This window comes from Pseudorca crassidens, chromosome 14 (genome assembly GCF_039906515.1).
Source record: "Pseudorca crassidens isolate mPseCra1 chromosome 14, mPseCra1.hap1, whole genome shotgun sequence".
In the NCBI taxonomy this organism is placed as follows: Eukaryota; Metazoa; Chordata; class Mammalia; order Artiodactyla; family Delphinidae; genus Pseudorca; species Pseudorca crassidens.
Genome location: NC_090309.1, coordinates 35,408,674 through 35,423,302, shown reverse-complemented (window position 1 = coordinate 35,423,302; position 14,629 = coordinate 35,408,674). Strand labels below are relative to the sequence as shown.

Sequence of the window (14,629 nt, the reverse complement as noted above, 5' to 3'; positions counted from 1 at the left end):
GGTGTTACCCTTCGGCACTGGGCAAAGCGTGCTTGGGCATACTCGAAGTCACCACCGCCAAAAGTCTAGAGCTGCACATCCAAAACAGGAGCCACGGGCCACACGTGGCTATGAAGCTCCTGAGATGTGGCTAGTCCAAATTCAGACGTGTTATACATGTAAAATACACACCAGACTTCGAGACTTAGTACACAAAAATGTAAAATATCTCATTAATACTTGAATGTTGATTAGATGTTGAAGTGATAATATCTTAGATATGTTGAATTAAACAAAATATTTTGTTAAAATTAATTTCACTTGTTTATTGAGTATGGCTACTAGAAAATTTTAAGTCACAAATATGGCTCACATTCTATTTCTAGTGGACAGTGCTGGTGCAGACCAAGTACCCCTCTTTGGAGGGAGACCAAGTCTCTTCTTTGGAGAAATGAGATATAAACATTCACCTATTGCAGTGAAACTTTCTCCCCAGGATTCTTTTTATTCCTACATGGCTGTAAGCAGTAACATGACGGCACACACTTTCACATGTGCCTGTGACCTTGTCTCTTGAAAGAAATAATAGGCAGGGAGTTATGGCTACATTTTATTTTAAGAAAATAGATGAAAATTATGAAAAAACAAACAGCTCCATATTACTTCTTCTTCCTTTGGTGTCTCTATTTTAAGTAATCCAGGGATTCTCATTTCAGTATATTACTAGACTATCTTTTGGAATGTTCTCCCATTTAATTTATTTTTTCCCCTAAACAAGAGTATGAATCCCTTCTGCCTGCCTTTTGGCCATGCTTGACCCTCCCAAGGCAACATCTTGGAAGACATCCATCACACAGGCACATGGAGTTGAGGACTAGATGTTCAGATGTATGTTCAGACGTTGCAGATGGATTCCAGGCTCTGGCATGTAACGGGCAGTGGTCTAACAGGGTAGTTACAGCTCAAAAAAAAAGAATGAAAGCAGATTGTTTCCAGAAGCTGTGCATCTGCTGCCTGGTAAGACTGCCGGTTTCACGCGCTCAGCAAAGTGCATGAAGAACTCTCAAACGTCACAGTGATTTGGTTAATTGGGTAAAGATAAGGGTTTCTGAATAGCAGAGTCAGTTTGCCATATTGGCCTGGCACCCGGGGAAAAGTGATGAAAAAACAGCTCGGCTGTCTGGATGCATCTGAATGCTCAGTTATTTCATAAAGCCTGCACTGTGTGTATGGAATGCACATTTGCTCTTATGAATAACAGTAATTGTTTGGCTTGGCCTGCCTTTGTGTGACCGCCAGCTGGCAATGACTGGAACCGTGACACATGACACTCCAGCTGTGTCCACATGTTTCTGCCTAGCAGTATCCACTTATATAATTTGCTTTTTTGATCAACAGATGAGCCATTTAAGGGAACTCATCATATTACACATGCCAGCTACTTCTCTGCAAATACTTCTACTGCAATTTCAAAGGAAGATTTTCATTATTCCTTGCTTATTATGATGATGTTATGACTTCATTAAACATAGTGCAGTAAAAGATACATTCCTAATTGAACTTGAGGATTTTTCCCTTGAATACACATAATTACAAGACAATAGCTTAGCATTTAATCAAATGAACCATTAAAATAGTAACTAATGATAGTTTTACTATGACTGACACATCTGACCCACTATCTTTAACTTTCCCCCCATTTTATTAAGCTCGCTGAATTCATCACTGTATGTAATTAGGTTTGTATTGGAGAACCGATAACTACGTGGGTTGTGGTGAAGAATCTTATCTGCTTGGGTGCCAAAGTTTCTGTTGTGCTACAATCTATTTTCTTCAGAGAGATTTGGAAGAATCAAGCAGAAATTGAACCTGACCCAAAATATACTTGTATTTTTATTACCTTTTCCTGTGAAACTGAAAACATTCACTTAATCTCTCCTTCCTGATACTGAAGGGTAGGGAACACACGCAGTTCTTTCAGCTCTTGGGGAAAATTCTAAACTATGCAACCTTGGTAGCTTATGGCCCAGCCAGTGAAACTAAGCCACTGTTGCTTAAAACTCCTCTTCGACTTCTCTTCCTAGAGTTTGGGCTTCATCAAATTGCTGAGTTGGTTAAATGTGATGAAATGTCAGAAGAGCTGACCGAAGAACCACATGTTTGTTGATAGTCCTTTTGGCCCAGAGAAATGGGTGCCTTGCAAAAATGATTTGTGCTGGCCTCCAGAGACTTTATACTTGGAGAAGGGAAGAATTCATTTCATCCATTCTTTTAGTAGACTCTCCTGGCTCATGGAAGAAAGCAGAACATTAGCAGTACTGTAGGAGTTCTGTAGAATAGCTGTAAAAAAAAAAAAAAAAAGCTCAGTGAGAGGGCATGGAAAAGTCAAAGATCTAGTAAACTAGTCTTCAGGAGACCTGAATTCTACTTCAGGAACTGCCACCAACTAGCTGTGCTTCCTGGGGCAGATAAATATCTTACTTCTCAATATGCATCATGGGCTGATTCCTGAGAGGGAGGGTGGGGGGAAGGGGGGAGTGGGGAAGGGAGAGAAGCTAAAAAGAAAAAGAGAGAGACAGAGATTGCAAAGCCTTGTCCTTCCTAATAATAGGGCCAGTATGAAGATCCAATGGGATAATAATCATGAAAGGGCCTGGAAAGTACAAAATGGTCTATAAAATTCAAGACATTAATGTATAAAGTATAATGGACAAGGAAGCCAAAATCAGGAGATATATATGTCTTATTTAGAAATAGACTTCATCCAAAGCTGGAGAAATGTGAGAAGTGTTAGCTGAGTGGATATTGTTTTCTGATAGGCATTTGAAACAAAACAGCAAGTTGAGGGTTGCTTGAAAAAACTATCCTTGGCCAACTTCATGTCAACAAACTTGGGAGCTGGAAGGCATCGGAAACCTTATGGACAAGCTTTTTCATTTTACCATCTAGGAAACTGAGTCACAGCAAAGGGAATTGAATTGCCCAAGGCCACACAGCCAGATGGTGGCACGGCAAGGAAGCCCAGGTCTCCCAACACACACTGACTCTAGCTTTCACTACTGGACCTTGGGAGAAAGCAATCTGTCAGAAGACATGTAACAAGAATTAAGAGCATTCCTACGGAAGATCTTTGTGTTGCTGTGGGAAAATAAGAAGAGGTAAGTGGATCAAGTGCCAGACGTTGGTGCATGAGATCGCAAGACAATAAAAACCAGGATTAACACCAGGAACGAAAGCTTGTCACATCTCTGGAGGGCTTTGATGAGAGGCATGCTGGGACTTAGCTACTGGCTGCCGGGACCAGGGAAGAAGTGTTAAAAGACAGGACTGGTGTTGGAAGCTTTACTCGATCTGAAGAGTTGGTTTCATGGGGGAGTGACCACCAGCGCAAAGAGGTGTAGCAAACAATCTCCCACCAGGCACTTGCTAACATCTGGGGGGATTTGGAGCTGGAGGGCATGGCGCAGAGACAGCAGCATCCAAACAGCAGTGATGCCTGAAGCTGATGATGTCATGGTTTGGGTGGTCCATTTGCTTGGAATAAGACCCCAGCCAGCAGCTGGAGTTTCCAGAAGCAGGGTCCAGCTCTTAAGGGAAGAAGGTTGTAAGAGCTAGAACTGTCTCTGGCGTATGCTGGGTACAATAATGAAGAATCATGTGAGATATCCCTCTGGGAGTCAAGTGAGCTGGGGTTCAGGGCAGACTCTAGTCTCAACAGAATGGCTGGAGTGCAGACCATGGGAAATGGGCAAGCCCTACTCAGAGAGAAGAAGGCACAGGAGGGCTAAACTTGTCCCCAAGCCCACCTTGGACTCCAGGCTTAGGACTGGAAGCTAGTTCCACTACTGTGGTTTGACTCCCCTGAAATACTACTGTCTTTGGTTACATTGGTTAGCTGAAAGACTGCAGCTTGAAAGTCTACAGTGATTGCTACGGAAACATGAGGAATTCAGAGCCTAATGTAACTGCAGGCATTTTTCTCATTTATGCAAGGACCAAATCTTGGAATATTCTCTTAGGCTGTAAGTACTATGAAGGCAGAGACCATGTCTGTGTGTTTGCCATTATATGCCAGGCACCCCTCCTAAGGCCAGATACATAGAAGTCATTCAATAAATAGTTGTGGGGAAAAACTGAATGTATATCCAGACTGTTCCCTACTTCTGTCGGTCATTCCAACATTATTTCTTCAATATTAAGGCCCAACCTAATGCTGCTAATGGGAACCCTGCCCATTTTATAGAGCTGTCCAGGTCTGTAGCCACAGCAGACTCAAAACTGTGGTTGCCACAGAGAATCTTAAGTGAAATGACCATGTGGCTGGGAGAAGAGGCTGTGTGTCTTTCCTTCACCACCTCTTTGTCCCTTTTCTTAAAGAGTTCACAGAGTTTAAAGGATGCAAATGTATAAAAAGGAGAGCAGAACACCAAAAGTTTGAACAAGTGCATATTCTCTCTTGAGTGTGATCAAGAGGGAGGTATCAGGAAAAAAGAAACAGTTCAAACAGCATCCAAAACGTCAGTGCCTTATTTAATGTGGCTGATTTTTTTAAGAAACAAAAATCGTTCATTTATTTATGTATTCACTTATTAATTCCCTATGCTCAATTTCACCATTGAAAAATCAGGATAAAAATAATAACTATCTCCTAGGGTGGTTGTGACGATTAAAAGAGTTTATAGATACGAAAGATTAAGAAAAGTTCTTGGCACATAGCAAGTACTCCATAAAGGTTAGCTACCATCATCATCATCACCGTCATCGTCACCATCATTTCCATCATAAGCAACACCAACGCAGCAGACAAATCACTTGTTCAGGGAAAAACTTAACTGAAGACTGTGTGCTCCCTGAGAGCAGGTGTGGCTCAGTTACCGTCGTATGTCTATCTATTAGGATATAGCTCAGACAACGTGGGTGCTCAACAAGTGTTTGCTGATTGGCAAAGAATGTATGCATGAAGTCCAGCTGAGCCTTGATGGGTAAAAAAAGAAAAGAAAGCCAGTGGTGATATGGAAAGGCACTCTGAATAAATGGAAATCAGAGTTAGAAAAGATGCAGGATGGGCATGTTTAAGGAGGGCAACCTGTATATTCCTGAACATTCCTGCAGCGAACTTGGATACTATAATGTGTGGTTAATGCCTGGGTAAGGAGAGCTTTGAAAGCCAGGTTAGGGACGTCCCTGGCAGTCCAGTGGTTAAGACTCCGTGCTTCCACTGCAGGGGGCACGGGTTCTATTTCTGGTTGGGGAACTAATGTCCCGCATGCCCTGTGGCAAAAAAAAAAAAAAAAAAAAAAAAAAAAAAAAGCCGGGGTAAGGTGCTTGGACTTCATTATAAATCAGAGTGTTCACAATTCTTTCCCACACCAGAGAAACAATATTTATGCTGAACACAACACAAATGACACTTACACTTATCCAATGACAGCCAACCTATATCTAAGAAATTGTACGAGTTGCAATTAGTGAATTTCAGTCACTAATTTCAGCATGGAGCAAACATTTACTTTTAAAACATTGTTTTTCCATTAAAATTTACCATTTTATTCATTAGAAGAATAGTATGCATATATTCTAAAAGTTTATAAAATAGTGGCTTCCAGCTATTGCTTAGGATATAGAAAGCTAGAAAGATCGTTGCTTCTGCTATAATAACAGGGAAGAGATGGATAATCTACAAAATCATAACTTTTCTTGAATCTGTGAGAGAGTTGAGGTTGCAGGACAAACATCTAAGGAAAGACAGATGCTTCCAAAGAGGAGGGAAGATACTGAAGCATTGATTTGCCTATGTAGAGCACAGCAGGAAGACAGGACAGTCACACAGTGGGTAAAAAGATTTCAGCCAGTATTTTTGATGAATTGGTAAAGGCTGAGTGTGGGCTTCTATGAGAACATAGAATCACCTTAAGACATAGAATACAAGGGTAATTCACACCCAGTCGCAGGCTCCTCTCTATCAATTTTGGTCAGGAATTTACCCAGGTGCTCATGAGAAAGAATGAAGACAGGCAGGAGACCGAAGAGAGCCTCCATTCTGGGGCAGGCCTGGTAGAGGAGAGCAGAATTCACTAGGAGACAGGCACCAGGCCCTGCCCAGACCTCTCTCCCCTATGGAAAAATCCCTTCGATTTTCCTGTAATGTGAAAAAGAAACTTGAATCTTCAAAAAGAATGAGAGAGTGATGGAAGTGGTTAAAATGAAAGTAATCATAAAATTCATTTTTTCTAATCTTTAAATGCTCTAAAATTAATTGACTGTCTAAAGCAAAATTAGAAGAAATGTATAAAAGTATAAAATAATAGCAATGTAATCAAAACAGAGTTGTATTGGTGAAAGCCTAGACACATAGTTTAATGGAATAGAATCAAGAATCCAGAAATATATCCACACATCTAAGGCCAATTAATATTTTTTATTTTTGTTTAATTTTTTTATTGAAGTATTGTTGACTTTCAATATTATATTAGTTTCAGGTATACAACATAGTAATTTGATATTTTTGTAGATTATACTCGATTCAAAGTTATTATAAAACATGGCATATATTCCCAGTGAAGTACTTTACATCCTTCTCACTTTTTTATTTTATACCTAGTAGTTTGTACCTCTTAATCCCCGTCACCTATTTTGCCCCTACCCCTACCCCTCTCCCCTCTGGCAACCACTAGGTTGTTCTCTGCATCTGTGAGTCTGTTTCTGTTCTATTTATTTTTTAATAGTTTGTTTTTTTAGATTCCACATATAAGTGAAAACATACAGTAGTTGTCTTTCTCTGACTTATTTCACTAAGCGTAATAGGTCCATCCATGTTGTTGCAAATGGCAAAATTTCATTCTTTTTTATGGCTGAGTAACATTCCTCTGTGTGCGTGTGTGTGTGTGTGTGTCTGTGTGTGTGTGTGTGTGTGTCTGTGTGTGTGTGTATATATATCTTGGCTATTGTAAATAATTCTGTCATGAACACTGGGGTGCATATACCTTTTTGAATTAGTGTTTTCATTTTCTTTGGATAAATACCCAGGAGTGGAATTGCTGGGTCATACGGTAGTTCTATTTTTAAAATTTTGAAGAACCTCCATACTGTTTTCCATAGTGGCTGTACCTATTTGCATGCCTACCAAAAATGTATAGGGGTTCCCTTTTCTCCACATCCTTGCCAACATTTGTTATTTGCAGTCTTCTTGATGAGAGCCATTCTGATAAGTGTGAGTGTGAGGTAGTATCTTATTGTGGTTTTGATTTGCATTTCCCTGATGATTAGTGATATTGATCATCTTTTCTTATTGGCCATCTGTATGTCTTCTTTGTAAAAATGGCTATTCAGATCTTCTACTCATTTTTTAATTGTTTGGGCAGATTGTTTTTTGATATTGAGTTGTACGAGTTTTTTAAATATTTTGGATATTAACTCCTTATTGGACATATCATTTGCAAATATCTTCTCCCATTCAATAGGTTGCCTTTTGTTTTGCTGACAGTTTCCTTTGCTGTGCAAAGCTTTTAACTTTGGTTAGGTCCCATTTGTTTATTTTTGTTTTTGTTTCCCTTGCCTGAGGAGACATCCAAAAACATATTGCTAAGACCGATCTCGAAGAGGTCACTGCCTCTGTTTTCTTCTACTTTTAAGATTTCAGGTCTTACATTTAGGTCTTTAATCTGTTTTGAGTTTCTTCTTGTATATGATGTGAGAAAGTAGTCCAGTTTCATTCTTTTGCATGTAGCTGTCCAATTTTCTCAACACTGCTTATCAAAGAGGCTGTCTTTTCTCTATTGTACATTCTTACCTCCTTTGTCATAGATTAATTGACCACACTTGTGTGGGTTTATTTCTGGGCTCTTTATTCAGTTCCATTGATCTATGTGTCTGTTTTTGTGTGTGGCCAATTAATTTTTGAACAAGCTACAATGTCAATTCAATGGTAATGCAAGCCCACCACAAATCCTCACCTAAGATTATTATAATAGCACCATACCTAGGCTTATCTTAGTAGAACTGCTGAAAATCAAAATCAAAGAGAAAAATCTGGAAAGCAGATGTAGTGGAGGGAAAAAATGACATATCTTCAAAGGGGCAACAATAAGACATAAGACTGACTTTGAAACAGAAAATATGGAAAAAGAGATGATAATGGAATGACATCTTCAAAGTTCTCAAAGAAAATAACTGAAAATCTAGAACTCTATATCCATATAAAATATTTCCCCAAAATAAATGCAAATACTTTTTATTTTGGTTAGGAGTCAGAAGGACACAAAAGATTGTTGTTCCCATGGTAATAATAAGAACAATCCAGATAAAATTAAAATCATGTTTTTATTATTTTAACTGGCTAGCAAAGAATACTACAAACAAGGAATCCTTGATAAACTAAGTTCTAAAGGGAAATTATTCCTTCATAAGTGAGCAGAAAGCCACGGAAGCTTGCATATCTAAAGTGTGACCACTCTGGGGACAATTGAACGGAAGAGCTGGTTTCTCATAATCAAAGAAACTTTGCATGGATGAGGAGAAATCAGACAAACCTTAGAATACTGTGTAAGTTGGCAGGACATATTGGAATCTGGGTAAACCCCCAAATACAGAAGCAGAATTGGTTGACCTGACAAGTATTTTCCCTTACCGTATCCCTAAATTTTTGCCAAGAAATCACCAATGGAGGGGGTTTGAAACTCTAATGTTGCTCATTTTCACAGTAATTGGGTTCTTAGGCCCTGTTGAATTCAAAGGTAAAACAAGTTTATCTTGAAATGCAACTTCCAAATGCAACTTCCAATACTGAAAAGATAATAGAAAGATATTTACAAAGGAAACTAGGGGTTGAGCTCTTCACAGGCAAACTAAATATACTTAGAGCTGCCATTCATTTTGGTTCTAGGAGGAATCTAAATGATCAGCCCTTAATCCTAACAGCCAAACAATGGAAAGGGATTTCACTTTCTGGTGAATAAACAAAATAAAACAACATTATACTTTTGCCTCCACTATTTTTTGTTCACAATGTCTGGAATAAAAATTTTTTTAAGTGTAAAGCTTAAAAGCAGGAAAGTGTAACCATAATTAAAAGAAAACATAGTCAATAAAAGTAGAAACAAAGATGACAAAATTATTGAAATTAGTAGACAAGAATTTTTAAAACACATATATGTTAAAGAATTTACAGAAAAATATAGATATAATGAGTAAAGAGATGAAGCATTTCAGGAAAGCAATTGAAAATGTAAAAAAGAAACAAATGTAAATTTTCAACTGAAAAATACAATTTGTAGAATAAAATATCCATTGAATGAGCTCATAGAAGAGTGGACACTGTAGAATATAGGTAAAAGAAGTGTAAAAGCAGGTCTTTAGAAATTATCCAAAGTAAAGATGAGCAGGATAAGGTATTAAGAAAAGAAAGGAGGGATAGAGCATCAGTAATGTTTGAGATAATATCAAGCAGTCTAATATACATGTATTAGAATACCCAGAAGAAGAATAAGGAAGAAAAATATATTTCAAGAAATAACTGCCAAAATTTTTCCAAGTTTAATAAGGAAAAAATAGCTTCCAAATCTCAGAATTCCAATTAACCCCAAGCAGGATGAATAAACAAATAAAACTCATGCCTAGGCACATCATTTCAAATTTCTGAAAACCAAAGATGAAAAGTTGCAAAATCAGCCATAGAAAAAGAATATGCATTACATATTGGAAAACAACAGTAAGAAAAATGGTCAACTTCTCACCAGAAATAGGGCAGATCAGAACATATCTCCAAAGTAGTAAAAACAAAAACACATCAAACTAGAATTGTACTTCTAATGAAAATATTTTTCACAACAGAAGTGGAATAAAGTCATTGTCAAATAAACGAAAGCTGAGAGACTTTGTCATAAGAAAACCCATACTACCAAAACCAAACAATGTTAAAGAAAGTACTTAGGCTGAATGAGTTACTAAGTGGAGACTCAAGTCTATACAGGACAGGATGAAGAAAAGAGATGGTAAAATGGTGGGTAAATAAAAACAGGCAGGGCCTGGTGCCTGTCTCCTAGTGAATTCTGTCTCCTGTTAAATTCTTTAAATGTCAATTGTTTAAAGCATAAATAACACCAATAGTAATATTTTATTGGATTTATGATATGTGTGAAAGAAAATATCAGTATCATATAGTAGCCTAAAAAATGGGACGGTGGAGATAGACTCATCCTTCTGCAGGTAGCAGAAGCAAGAAGAACTACAGTCCTGCAGCCTGTGGAACAAAAACCATATTCACAGAAAGATAGACAAGATGAAGAGGCAGAGGGCTATGTACCAGTTGAAGGAACAAGATAAAACCCCAGAAAAACAACTAAATGAAGGGGAGATAGGCAACCTTCCAGAAAAAGAATTCAGTATAATGATAGTGAAGATGATCCTGGTCCTGATCCAGGATGAGGAAGAAGAATGGAGGCAAAGATCGAGAAGATGTAAGAAATGTTTAACAAAGATCTAGAAGAATTAAAGAAAAAACACCTAGAAGAATTAAAGAACAAACAAACAGAGATGAACAATACAATAACTGAAATGAAAAATACACTAGAAGAAATCAATAGCAGAATAACTGAGGCAGAAAAACAGATAAGTGACCTGGAAGACAGAATGGTGGAATTCAATGCCAAGGAACAGAATAAAGAAGAAAGAATGAAAAGAAATGAAGACAGGCTAAGAGACCTCTGGGACAACATTAAACACAACAATGTTCACATTATAGGGGTCCCAGAAGGAGAAAAGAGAGAAAGGACCTGAGAAAATATTTGAAGAGATTATAGTCGAAAACTTCCCTAACATGGGAAAGGAAATAGCCACCCAAGTCCAGGAAGCACAGAGAATCCCACACAGGACAAACCCAAGGAGAAAAATGCCGAGACACATAGTAATCAAACTGACTAAAATTAAAGAGAAAGAAAAATTATTAAAAGCAACAAGAGAAAAATGACAAATAACATACAAGGGAACTCCCATAAGGTTAACAGCTGATTTCTCAGCAGAAACTCTACAAGTCAGAAGGGAGTGGCATGATATACTTAAAGTGATGAAAGGGAAGAACCTACAACCAAGATTACTCTACCCAGTAGGGATCTCATTCAGACTCAATGGAGAAATCAACAGCTTTACAGACAAGCAACAGCTAAGAGAATTCAGCACCACCAAACCAGCTCTACAACAAATGCTAAAGGAATTTCTCTAAATGGGAAACACAAGAGAAGAAAAAGACATACAAAAACAAACCCAAAACAATTAAGAAAATGGTAATAGGAACATACGTATCGAAAATTACCTTAAATGTAAATGGATTAAATGCTCCACCAAAAAACACAGGTTCGCTGAATGGGTACAAAAACAAAACCCATATATATGCTGTTTACAAGAGACCCACTTCAGACCTAGGGACACATACAGACTGAAAGTGAGGGGATGGAAAAAGATATTCCATGCAAATGGAAATCAAAAGAAAGCTGGAGTAGCAATACTCATAGCAGATAAAATAGACTTTAAAATAAAGAATGTTATAAGAGATAAGGCCCAAACTTCAGACTATACTACAAAGCTACAGAAATCAAAACAGTATGATACTGGCATAAAAACAGAAATATAGAGCAATGGAACAGGACAGAAAGCCCAGAGATAAACCCATGCTCATGTGGTCAACTTATTTTTGAAAAAGGAGGCAGGAATACACAGTGGAGAAAAGACAGCCTCTTTAATAAGTGGTGGCAGGAAAACTGGGCAGCTACATGTAAAAGAATGAAATTAGAACACTCCCTAACACCATACACAAAAATAAACTCAAAATGGATTAAACACCTAAATGTAAGGTCAGACACTATAAAACTCTTGGAGGAAAACATAGGCAGAAAACTCTATGACATAAATTACAGCAAGATCCTTTTTGACCCACCTCCTAGAGTAAGGGAAATAAAAACAAAAATAAACAAATGGGACCTAATGAAACTTCAAAGCTTTTGCACAGCAAAGGAAACTATAAACAAGACAAAAAGACAACCCTCAGAATGGGAGAAAATATTTGCAAACCAATCAATGGACAAAGGATTAATCTCCAAAATATATAAACAACTCATGCAGCTCAATATTAAAAAAACAAATAACCCAATCAAAAAATGGGCAGAAGGCCTAAAGATACATCTCTCCAAAGAAGACGTACAGATGGCCAAGAGGCACATGAAAAGCTGCTCAACATCACCAATTATTAGAGAAATACAAATCAAAACTACAATGAGATATCACCTCACACCAGTTAGAATGGGCATCATCAGAAAATCCACAAACAACAAATGCTGGAGAGGATGTGGAGAAAAGGCAACCCTCTTGCACTTTTGGTGGGAATGTAAATTGTTCAGCCACTATGGAGACCAGTATGGAGTTTCCTTCAAAAACTAAAAATAGAATTACCATATGACCCAGCAATCCCACTACTGGGAATATACCCAGAGAAAACCATAATTCAAAAAGACACATGCACCCCAATGTTCATTGCAGCACTATTTACAATAGCCAGGTCATGGAAGCAACTTAAATGCCCATCAGCAGGTGAATGGATAAAGAAGATGTGGTACATATGTACAATGGAGTATTACTTAGCCATAAAAATGAATGAAATTGGGTCATTTGTAGAGACGTGGATGGACCTAGAGACTGCCATACAGAGTGAAGTAAGTCAGAAAGAGAAAAACAGATATAGCATATTAATGCCTATATGTGCAGTCTAGAAACATGGTAGAGATGAACTGCTTTGCAAGGCAGAAATAGAGACACAGATATAGAGGACAAACGTATGGACACAAAGGGGGGAAGGGGAGGGTGGTGGTGGGATGAACTGGGAGATTGGGATTGACATATATACATTAATATGTATAAAATAGATAACTAATAAGAACCTTTTAATAAAATTTTAAAAAATAATTTTTTTAAAAATGGGAGGGGGTAAATAAATGTATACTGATACAAAGTTATTATATTATACTTGAAGTAGTATAATATTAATCCAAGGTAGACTGATAAGAATACACATTTAATTTCTGGAGGAATCATTTAAAAAACTGAAACAAAGATGTATAGCCGGAAGAAGACAGAAAAGGAGGAACAAAGGAATAAGGAACAGATAGAAGTAATAGGTAAAAACAGCAAGATGGTAAACTCAGACATATGAACAATTATAATACATGTAGATAAAATATACATTGCCATTAATAAGTACATTTGGCCCTTGAACAACATGGGTTTGAGCTGCGTGTGTCCGCTTATAAGTGGATTTGTTTTCAATAAATATATTGGAAAATATTTTGGAGATTTGTGACAGTTTGAAAACATCTTGCAAACTGAGTAGCCTAGAAATATCAACAACAAAAAAAAAAAGAAGAAGAAAAAGGTATGTCATGAATTTGTAAACTATACATAGATACTAGTGTAGTTTATCATTTACTACCATCAAGTATACACAAGTCTATTATAAAATGTTAAAATTTATCAAAACTTATGCACACACTTACAGACCATACATGGTGCCATTCATAGTTGAGAGAAACGTAAAGAAACATAAAGAAGTGGCATTAAATAATAACTGCATAAAATTAACTATAGTATATATGGTACTACTGCAATAATTCCATAGCCACCTCCTGGTGCTATTGTGGTGACCTCAAGTATTTTGAGAATCTTAATACTTAAAACATGTGTGATGCTAATCATCTCTGAGAGAGCATTTTGTCTCTCCGGTAAATTGCCTTTCACAGTAAAAGGTGATCTCTCACAGTTCTCATGTATTTTTTTTCATGTTTAGTGCAATACCATAAACCTTGAAATAACACCATGGGACCCATACTAGGTGCTACTAGTGATGCTAGAAGTTCTCCCAAAAAGCAGAGAAAAGTCATGATATTACATGAAAAAGTTACATTGTTTGATATGCACCGTATAGATTGAGGTCTGTGGCTGCAGTTTCCCACCATTTCAAGATAAATGAATCCAGCCTAAGGATCACTGTGAAAAAAGCAAAGGAAATGCGTGAAGCTGTTGCTGCAGCTATGCTAGCAGGCTCAAACACCTTACACTTTTTGCAAAATACCTTTTTATCTCATAATGAAAATGCAGCTTTTATGTGGGTGCAGAATTGCCATAAAAAAGGCATACCTGTAGACTCGAATATGATTCAAGAAAAAGTGAAGTCATTATATGACAAAGCAAAAGGTGAAGGATCTAAAGCTGGAGAATTTAATGCCAGCAAAGGATGGTTTGATAATTTTAGAAAGAGGCTTGACTTAAAACGTGTCAAGATAACAAGAGAAGTAGCTTCTGCTCACCAAGAGACAGCAGACAAATTCCCAGACACAGTTAAGAGAATCATTGAGGAGAAAGGATATTTACCTGAATGGGTTTTTAATGCAGACAAGTGTGCCATACTCTGGGGGATTCCCTGGTGGACCAGCGGTAGGACATTGTGCTTTCACTGGGCCTGGGTTCGATCCCTGTCTGGGAACTAAGATCCCAGAAGCCACATGGTGTGGCCAAGAAAAAAAAAATTCCTGACTCGAAAAAAACATGCCACAAAGGACATTTATTAGTAAGGAAGATAAGGGAGCACCAGCATTTAAGACAATAAGGGATA

At 37.6% G+C, this 14,629-nt stretch overlaps 1 long non-coding RNA gene across 1 annotated transcript in view; it reads right to left on the bottom strand.

Moving 5' to 3' along the window:
* Positions 1–343: 343 nt before the first annotated feature.
* The window catches only part of LOC137205642 (uncharacterized), a 63,857-nt gene continuing 49,571 nt past the window's right edge, over positions 344–14,629 (bottom strand). Inside the window, exon 3 of the long non-coding RNA XR_010934231.1 lies at positions 344–2,319. This is a non-coding gene — a long non-coding RNA (uncharacterized lncRNA). The remainder of the gene's footprint in view (positions 2,320–14,629) is intronic.